General features: G+C 42.6%; 1 long non-coding RNA gene across 2 annotated transcripts; it reads left to right on the top strand.

The window, feature by feature from the left end:
- The first annotated feature begins 44 nt into the window (after positions 1-44).
- On the top strand, positions 45-9,621 carry LOC138142095 (uncharacterized). 2 transcript variants are annotated; one of them, XR_011163346.1, is made up of 4 exons: positions 45-98; positions 7,341-7,448; positions 7,625-7,764; positions 8,546-9,621. It is a non-coding gene; the product is annotated as an uncharacterized lncRNA (long non-coding RNA). The 2 variants fall into 2 exon arrangements; XR_011163345.1 differs by having other exon boundaries at positions 45-105.
- Positions 9,622-9,874: the final 253 nt, after the last annotated feature.

Raw genomic sequence — 9,874 nt, 5'->3', positions numbered from 1 at the left:
GATTCTAACCAAAGGGAGGGAGGATGAGCAGAGTCGGGTGGGGCGGCCGTAGAAGCCCACTGAGCATGCGCTCACAGGCGGAGCATTCCGAGGCGGAGGTAGTGTGTGAGTAGTGTGAGAGGGAAGTTCGCTTGACTTTTCTCAGCGTGGGAGGAGAGTTGGGTTGAGAGAGAAAGCGATGGCCAGGGTCCGTGGTGGAGGAGCTGGGGAAAAAGAGGAAGGGAAGGGAGTGGGGGTGCAGGGAGAAAGACTAGAGGAAGGAAAAAACCGATCAGTTGAGTTGGGGAGGAAGAGAGTAGCCAGATTGAGGGAAGACAGTGGGAGAAAAAGTGCGGGTAGAAGGCTTCCAACGTCTAGACAGCACGCCTCGCTAGCATTAACGCTTTTCCCGCCCTCACACCCCTGGGAAGACTTGTTTTGCAAAACTTTCCACGTCCGCCTATGCCCGTCCTCCCTTAGAAAACGGACTTTTTTTTTTTTAAGTTCCTCCCTCCTAGCCCCTGCCAGATTGGAAGGGCGAACACGTAGGAGAGCGATTAGGCGTGTGGTCGTTGTCTCGGACTGCGTTCGCGCGCAGGGTTCCATGGGAGCGAGCCCAGGCTTCTTAGCCGTCGACCCTCCGAAGGGGCCAGTCGGGGACGTAGCCGAGTGCCCCTGGTGGAGCAGGTCTTCAGGCCACAGGATGGGCGGTCCATGCCCGGTGGCCCTTTTGGTGGAAGGAAAGGGCAGAGCAGAGCACAGGTTGCTGTGGCAGGAGAAGTGAGTGCTCCTTTTCTGCCCACCCCCTTGCAGCCTGGTATTGATGGTTTAATAGATTAATTTAATGCCCCATCATCTTTGGCTAGACTTTCTGCCTCATTGTACAGTCGGTAAAGGACACTTTATTTAGCTAGGTGGGGGACGGGAGCGGCGTTCGCAATGTGGGGGGGAGAGGGGGCAGAATTAGGGGCTATCTCTAAGCCTGAGGGGCTGCCTAGGAGAGGTAAATTTACTCACTGGAGGACTTCAAGTAAGAGCAGGTGATTTTAATTCTTTTATATTTTATATTTTTTTATATATTTTATACTGCAGTCTTCTGCCCCCCCTCCTGCCCATGCGAGGCAATCGGAGTTAAGTGACTTGCCTCGAGTCACCCAGCTAGTTAAGGTAAATGCCATCTTTAATGGTTTTAAAAAGATAGCAAGCAAGGAAGTAAAATTAATAACAACCATTGTAGTCCCCTCGGAGACTATTTTTCTAGCAAAAACATCTGCGTCATCGCCGTTGGCCATTTTGTGTAGCCTCGAGAATAATGGCGGAATAGGGTGATGGAGAAGATGGCCAAGGGGGTAGAACACCTGGCAATAGGGATGTTAAGGAAAAGTGAGTTATAATTGCAAGATAGCTTAGCACTAAGTGGAAGGTAAATAGTGGGATTGATCACCAGAGAGGCAAGTGACTTTCTCAAGCTAGATAACGGCACTACCATTTTGGGTGATGAACGGAATTCGGGCTGTTATTCTTCCTCGGTGCTTTCCCAGAAGCATCTTACCTGTGTTTCCCCGATAATAAGACACTGTCTTATTAATTTTTTGGGACAGAAAAACACCAGAGGGCTTATTTTCAGGGGAGGGCTTATTTTAATGAACATTGACAGCAATTTTAATAAACAGGTAAATGTGAACAAAAAAAATGTACCTTTATTCAATAAGCAAATCACTGGGGAAGAACAGGATGACGCTCTCACTGCTGCAGCTCTGATTGGATGCAGGTGGGAGGGTGGCGTGCGTTTCACAGGGGGGGGGACGGTGCATACAGAGGGTACCGTAATGTAGCGTGTAGCGCAGGGGATCACCTTCACTACAGAAGCAATCTCAATAGGGCTTATTTTCGGGGCAGGGCTTATTTTAGAGGAATCTTACACAGTAAGGGGAGGGCTTATTTTCGGGATAGGTCTTATTATCGGGGAAACATGGTATTTCTTCTCAAACCATAAAGACCGTTCTGTAGATCTTAATTATAAGCTTAACTGTTAATATTCTTACCAAGAGTAGATGAGGAAGAAAAAATCTAAATAGTTTTTCTTTTCTCTCTAGTATCATGATTCCTAACCTTTATTACTTGATCCCCCAAGAGGTCTTCAGTACTCAAATGTTCTAAATAGAATTTAAAATTCAAAAGTTTAGATTGATTTTTAAGTTCACTGTTATTTTGAAAAAGTTAAATGCTATTCATCGTTTGGAGAAGATCTATCTGTACCACCACAGTTAATTACTAGACATCCCAACTCGACTTTTGTGAACATAAATGCATCTGTCCAGTTCTGCTCCAGTTCCTGTGTTCTCCCCTCCTTCCTCATCCCTTCTTCCCTCTATCCTGTACTCCTCCCTCTGATGCTGTGATGAAAGCATAGAAAGGAAACCAAAGAGTAACCACAAATGGTCTGTGGTCACCTCCACAGGATTATCAAATAAGCATCTCAGAATGAAAATCTCAGTGGTGCCATTGGTCTTTTATGTGTAATCAGTGACTTCTACCAGATTTTCTATATGTAGCTATCTACCACTACACTAGACTGCAGACTTTGAACACTCCCCACAACTGTTGATCATCTCCACTGTGGCTTAACTGCTGTTTCTGTTTTTCCTCAACTGAGTTGTATGAATTCACATGGCACTTTTGGCTAATGCTACTGAAAGGGGAGGAATCTGAGTTCATTCTAAATTAACTATCATTTATTAAGTATCTGCTATGCTTGAGACACTTGGCTATATTTTAATATCTGAGGCTGTTTTCCTGGATATGAGGGGTCTGGTATTTAAAGCTGGTCCTTGAGATGAGGGTCTGGTGTCTGAGCCTCTGGGCTTGGTTCAGGTCTTGAAGGTGAAGGAACTGGTGTCTAAGGCTCTGATTCTATAGATAAGAAACCTGATGACTGAGGTTCAATACTTATAGATGAGAGGCCTGGTGTTTAACGTTTTGGTGCAGGCAGTATCAAGGAGGTATAAGCTTTTCTTTGATTGGGTCTTGGAGGTGATAAATTTGATGCCTGAGCTTCTGGTTCTGGGAACAGTCTTTTTTTTTCTTTTTTGGAGGGCAGTTGGGGTTAAGTGACTTGCCCAAGGTCACACAGCTAGTTTTTGTGTTAAGTGTCTGAGGTTGGATTTGAACTCAGGTCCTCCTGACTTCAGGGCCAGTACTCTATTCACTGTGCCACCTAGCCACCCGTGGGAACAGTCTTGAATGCTTGGTTCAAGGCCTTGTGTGAACGCCTAAGCAAGGTCCTCATGATAACAGATCAGGCACCTAAGTCTCTTCCTACTCCTAGACAGTCCTAGAGGTGAGGGACCTTATAAAAATGGCTTTGGGCCTGGAGGCAAATGGTGTGTTTGTTCAACAAACATTTTTGAAGCTCTTATTTTGTGTTAGGCACTATAGTAGGGCCTGGGGGTACAAAGACAAAATAGTCCTTGTCCTGGAGGAACTCATTCTACTGCAGGTACACAAGACATACAACGTATGCAAAAGGAAATAAAGTAGTATAGGGATTGTGGGGGGGGGAAGCACACTAACAATTGGAGGTATCAAGAAAGGCACCTAGGCTCTTCCCTAAATGAAGCTATAGGCCTGGGGGTACAGCTCTTGCAAAGAAGGGAGATGGAATGTCACGTATAAGGAATATCATGTTAGTTAATAAACATTAGTTAAAGGCCTACCATATGCCAGGCACTGTGCTAAATGTTGGGGATACAAAGAAAGATAAAGTACACCCGAACTCACAGTTTAATGGGACAATATGCAAATAACTGTACAAACAAGTTATATATTGGATATATTGGAAATCATTGACAGAGAGAAGACATAGCATTGAGAGGGATTGGAAAAGGCTTTCTGTAGAAGGTGGGATTTTAGGTGAGACCTGAAAGAGGCCAGAGAAATTGGGAGGCAAGCACGAAGACAGGGAGAGAGTTCCAGGAAGGGGAGGGTGGGCAACCAGAGAATATCCCTGGAGTTTGGGCCATGGAGTCTTGTTCAAGGAACAGAAAAGCAGCAGTACATGGGAGGGGAGAATATAAGGTGGAAAAAGAAAGGTGAACAGGGGCAGGTTAGGGTTTTGAATACCAGAGGATTTTCTGTTTGATCCTGGGGGTGATAGGGAGCCCACTGAAGCTTATTGAGTGAGAGTGGTGCTGATGAGATCAGACCTGAACTTTAGGAAGATCACTTTGAAAGCTGGGTGGAGAATGGGCTGACTGGCTGCAGCAGGCAGTATGTAAAAGGGTCTAATGTGCAACCAAGCTGCAAATTTAGGGTTAGAGCAGTTTAGTTTGGAGCCAGATTGTGAAAGTATTTTATAAGTGTTAACTGTTACTGGTATGAAAGGTTATCTACAAAGCAAATCATATTGTTCTAATGCTCACACACATTCATATACCTTTCCAGTATGACTGATGAGGAAACTGAGGCAGAAGAGGAGGGACTGAATGATAAGGATACAGGAACTAAGCTGAATTTAGAAGAAAGCTGCTAGTTCCCCTTTGGGAAATAACTCCTTGTTACTCTGCCTTTCTTAGATTATAAGCACTCAAAGTAGCTGTCGTAGCTCAGTTTGGTGGGCATAAAAGACAGTACAAAAGCATGCAAAGTATGGTCTCTCCCCCCTTCCTCCCCCTGCTTTAAAGGATTACTTCTGTGTAGGTATTTCTACATGGTGTACATTGACATATACTTTCTATTTCTCTCCTCTAGTGTGTGTAGTTGGTAGGTAACATCTGGCATGCCCTTGAGTATTGACAATAGGAGCTTGTCTGAATAGGTTGGGTGACAGGGAATGGAATTGTGGGGGACAGTGTTTGCCCATAGCCTGGGCTTCTAGAAGTGAAGGTCAGTTAGTTATTCATTGAGGAGAAAAGACAAGATAAGATAAGTTTTGAAACCTGGATATGTGAAAGGATAGTGGTACTCTTGAAAGAAATAAGGAAGTTCAGAAGAATTTTTGCATATGATGACTTTGAGGTGCTTAGGGGACATAATTTGATGTGTCTAGTAATCAGCTGGTCATGTGGAACTAGAGCTCAGGAGAAAGGTGAGGGTCTGGGCATCAGAGAGTCCTCTTTGTAGAGGCAATAAAGGACTCTATAGAATCTGATGAGATTAGAGTGTAGGCATGTATTACCTATACCAAATTGCTTGCCTACTCATAGTGGGGGAAGGGGAGGGAGGGAGAGAATTTAGAACTCAGTTTTATAAATGAATGTTGAAAATTGATTTTACATGTAATTGGGGGAAAATAAGATACTAAATTAATCAAGAGTGTAGAAAAGAATTTGGGGGCATGATAGTTCCGATGATCCAGCAGAAGAGACAGAAGGAAAGGTCAGACAGGTAGGAGGGTAACCAAGAGAGATCAGTGTCATGAAACACACAGAAGAAAGTATCTAGAGAGCTGTTTAAAGTTGTAAAAAGCTGAAGAAGATTAACAATTAAAAAGGCTATCAGCTGTGGCAATTAAGAGATTATTGGCACAAAACTGAAAATGATTATTTGGTACTTCAGAAATTTTCAGTTGAATGTTAAGAAACCAGACTGCAGGGGGTTGAGAAGTGAGTGAAAAGAGTGAAGGCAACCAGAGTAGACAGCTTTTACTAGGAGTTTGACCGTAAGGGAAGAAAAGAGAGTGGAGAGACATAGGAGGGGAGCCCTGGATTTTGACCATTCTCCTTAGCTCTCATAATCTTTTATCTGGCTAAAGTCAGGTAAGCTATATGCTTTGACCAGAGATGTACTTACTGGCACCATCTGATTAAGAAGCAATCAACAAATATTTGTGTGAAATAACTATGGAATATTATATTCATTCTTCCTCCTGTGTCTTGTTTTATAGCAATAGTTGGTTTCTGTTTTCACCTGTGGAGGCTATGCATAAACTGTTCTACAATTAGCATGTATGTGTATACATTTATTTTTATTCAGTTAGCCTCTGTATGGTTAGTTTCCATACTTCATTGGTCCCTTTTTATGGGTAGCCTGTTAATTTGTACAATCTAGTGAATTACGTTTTTATCCACCTAGCTATCCAGAGGAAGGAGAGGCAGAAACCCATTCCTTCTGTTGGTCTAGGTATTGCTACACGGTCTGGACACAGGCCTAATACGTAATTAGGAGCCTTCAAGGAAGAGCAGGGTTCAAAGAAAAGAAATGTGGAGGAAGGGAATGTGGAGGTCTTGGGTTGTTAGATTACTGCGGCATAGCAACAGGTCAAGCTCCCATCTCTAGAATAGGGATATGGTTCCCACTGAAGTTGAAGCTGTGAGGTCAGATAACAGCTGCATTAGAGTATTAGTGGAATTGTCCTTCTGCATGGGGTGGAGGGGAAGGGAAGGAAGTCGGAAGACCCAGCATGGATCCAAGAAAGTTCACTAAATTACATTTCTGTTTTATAGTGCCCAAGGGCACCATTGTCCCTGAGCAAATGAATGACTTTTGATTCTGAATTTAATGTTTCTCTGCATTTAGGCTTTACGTATCTAGATTCCGGGGGTAGGAAACCTGCAGTCTGGAGGTCACATGTGCCACAGGTTCCCTACCCTGATACACAGATGCACAGTTATCCCTTCTGTAATCTAGAAAATCTGCGTAAAGTTTTTTGGCCCTCCCTTCATACCAGAGAAGTTTGAATTTTTTCTCTTTTATGGGGTGTTTACAGTACCTTACTATAAAATTTGGGTTAAGTATTTGGTCATAGGCTCAGTGTTGTCTGCTAGCCTTGCCTGTCATCTGTGGTTGCTGCAAAACTCCCCCCACCCCGCAAATTCCCATTTAATTCTTATGCTGACCAGCAATATATCAAAACCATATGGAAGGAATAGCCATAGACAAGGGATGGGGAACCCCCTTAATAAAAGGATTCGTTTTGTAAAACTTGGCCTCAGTCAAAAAGAAGGCCACAGGTGGCCTCAGAGCTTCAGGTTCCTCATCCCTGCTGTAGAGTTTGAGGGCAGGGAGTGATTTTAGTTTTCACTTTGTCTCCCTAGTCTCTTGCACAGTGAATTAATTCTCTGGGACTCTGAGAAGTTAGGTGACTTAGTTTTATATAGCTAGTATAACCTAGAGTCAGAACTTGAACCCAGTTCTTTCCTCACTCTAGTCCTCTAACCACTACTCTCACCTTGCTCTTAGTATCTGTTTAATAATCTGCTCATTGAATTGAATTGAATGAGTCTTTTTAAAAGTTGAATTTGTGTATATTAGCATGTAGGGTTACTTTGGTCTGAAGAATGTACTCTCTTGCAAATTATAAGGTATAAGGGTTTAAGAAGGTAGAGATCAGTTTGTCAACCTTTCTTTCACTGTCACTGTAGGGACTTGAGAAAGTCCAGGAAGCTGAAGTTGATCATTCATTAATACAGAAAGTATTTGGACCTGCAGAGACTGCCTTAGTGGACCCTTCTTCTAGTAAGATTATGAAGGTAGTAGTCATTAAAGGGAGGGGTTTGGAGTGGGTTATCCCAGTCATTTCCTTGGGCTGTTATTCTCCTTGGAATGGAGTGGGGTGAGGAGGAAGAATGTTGGAAGCCTTTGGTGATTTTTCTTGGGAAGAATAGAGAGGGAGAGACTAATAATGCATTTATGTTTATTTGTACAGATATGCAGTAAATTTGTATGCTTGAGAGAGACAGCTTGAACGATGAATTGGAAGCCCACTTCATCAACTGTGTCTGGGGCTGGAAATGCATCACATCCTTCAGAGAGACAAGCTCATCCATGAACTTCTCTGTTGAGGAGGCTAGTAACATGCTTCTTCTAATCTGTGGTTCTAAGTATTGCCCCCACGTCCTCAACTAGTCACCCTTTGTCTCCCTCCCCAACAGTATCCCCAAGTAATTTATTCATCACCTGACCAAGAGTGCATCATGTCTCCAATCTATCTCACCCTCGGAGTGGGAGCGATACCACCATCCCACCCCAAGTTACAGCATGTTTCCCAAGAGAGCATTGTTTGCCTTGCTTGAGTTATTATCTGCATGTGGGATCGAGGATGTAGGTATAGTGTGAAAAGGCTTTGAAATCTCTTTTATATGCCCTTTAACTTAACTTGAGGTGAGGCCCCAGAGGCACTCACTCTATAGTAAGGTCTGTTTTTGTGGAAGAAAAAAAAAGGTATTGCATCTTCATATTGGATCACTAAATACAGAATGTATTTTTCTGAGGGGCTTGATAGGACCCTCTCTAGCAAATGAGTAATTTAGTTTTATGTTGGCATCTTAGATTTGAGCAGTTCAAATTTGATTGGATTTGCTACATTATGTGGGAATGTACCTGATTAGTGATGAACCAGGGATGGTATATTCTGTAGCATAGTTGATAATTTGTTATAGATAATAATTGGAAAATGGTGGTACCATATCTTTGTGATAGAAACATGACATAGGTAGTCTGGATGCCCTTTAGAAACTTGATTTGGGAGAATCAATTAATGAGAACAAAATAAAAAGGTGGGGAAATGTAGATGTACATGTCATATAATCTCTGTTTCCTCTTCCTTTGTCCTTATACACCATTTCAGGCTGTTGTTTCCATACTTCCAGTGGGATGATCACCACCACTGGTTGCTTGTGGCTCATTACGGCTTGCTGTGGCTGTTTTAACTACAGCCCAAGTTGGGCACAGTGGAAGATGAATTGGGACAGATCTTACTTAACTGCAGTGACCCTGGAGCAACGTGGAGCCAGCAGGATGGGACACAGGCTGTTGCTGTTCTGAGAGAGTCTTTCGGCTGGTATTAGACTGGAATGGTAGTAGTTCCTGTGAACTTCAGCTACTGGTGAGATCGGACCAAAAAGACCGATCCCAAAGCCTGGTGTTTTTCTCTTGTTTTCACTGGGTGTTCACAAAGCTGATTTCAGCAAGTTCCAAAGACAATTCTTTTCCTTACTCTTTTTCCCATCTATAAACTGGGAGAAGGTTTGGGGGAAGACAAATCAAGGGAAGCACTTTCTTTACAACTTTGCTGTATTACAAATTATTGTTTACTGTGTTTTAATAAACCATATGGCTGCTGAAAAGCAAGTTGTTTGAGTGTTACGAATGAGGTTAGTTGATAGCAGATTTCCCACCTATGGGGTCAAGGTGGGAAGAGCAGAGAAGATTTCTGTAATTTTAATTTTTCAGTGCAATATTAATTTTTTTCTCCCCTAGATTATAATTTGAAACCAACTATTTAGGGCAGCTAAAACTGCCCAGCTACACCCATAGTGGGGAGGGAAGAGATTGTAGAAGGGGGTCTGAGAGGTGTAGGCAAACAGCATTTGGTGAGCATTGGGACTGTTGAGATCATCTGGAAAGCCTGCACATATATGTTGCATGTGCCTTGATGAAAATGTTTGACTGGTGGCTTGAGCATATCACCACCCAGTGAAAAAAGGGTTCATTATGCTCCTGTCCTGCTTAATTAATTGACAATCTGCTTTTCTGTAGGTGGAAGAAGGCAGGTGTACCAACTAGATGTGAGCAGCTATCGGTATTGTGGGATGTAGGACATAAATAAGCTATACACTTTGTCTGTTTCACTATCAAATATATTTTGTGCTGATGGTTTCTTTTGATTCAGTTTTTCTGTATATTTCTATGCTACGTAGTAATAAATATTAAATGTTTTATAAAATTGGGCTGTTAGTGATTGGGAAAGGTTTTAATAGAATTCGTAAAGATCCAGCATATTAGCATGAGGATGGCATTCTCTCTGAGGATCAAAGTACCACGAGTGAGTGCTTAATTGGAAGAATTAAATAATCATGGGGTTACTTAAAGCATTAGCTTGTGAGCTTATTTTGTTCTTAGTTCTATACATAACAGTATACTTCTGTTTTAGTAGCTTTAATAAATTGAGCAACCA

Source organism: Petaurus breviceps, unplaced genomic scaffold (assembly GCF_028583685.1).
Source record: "Petaurus breviceps papuanus isolate PSGF00001 unplaced genomic scaffold, PetGlider_PUasm1.0 90535, whole genome shotgun sequence".
Classification (NCBI taxonomy): Eukaryota; Metazoa; Chordata; class Mammalia; order Diprotodontia; family Petauridae; genus Petaurus; species Petaurus breviceps.
Note: the sequence above shows the minus strand (reverse complement) of the source record. Positions and strands in the feature narration are given on the sequence as shown.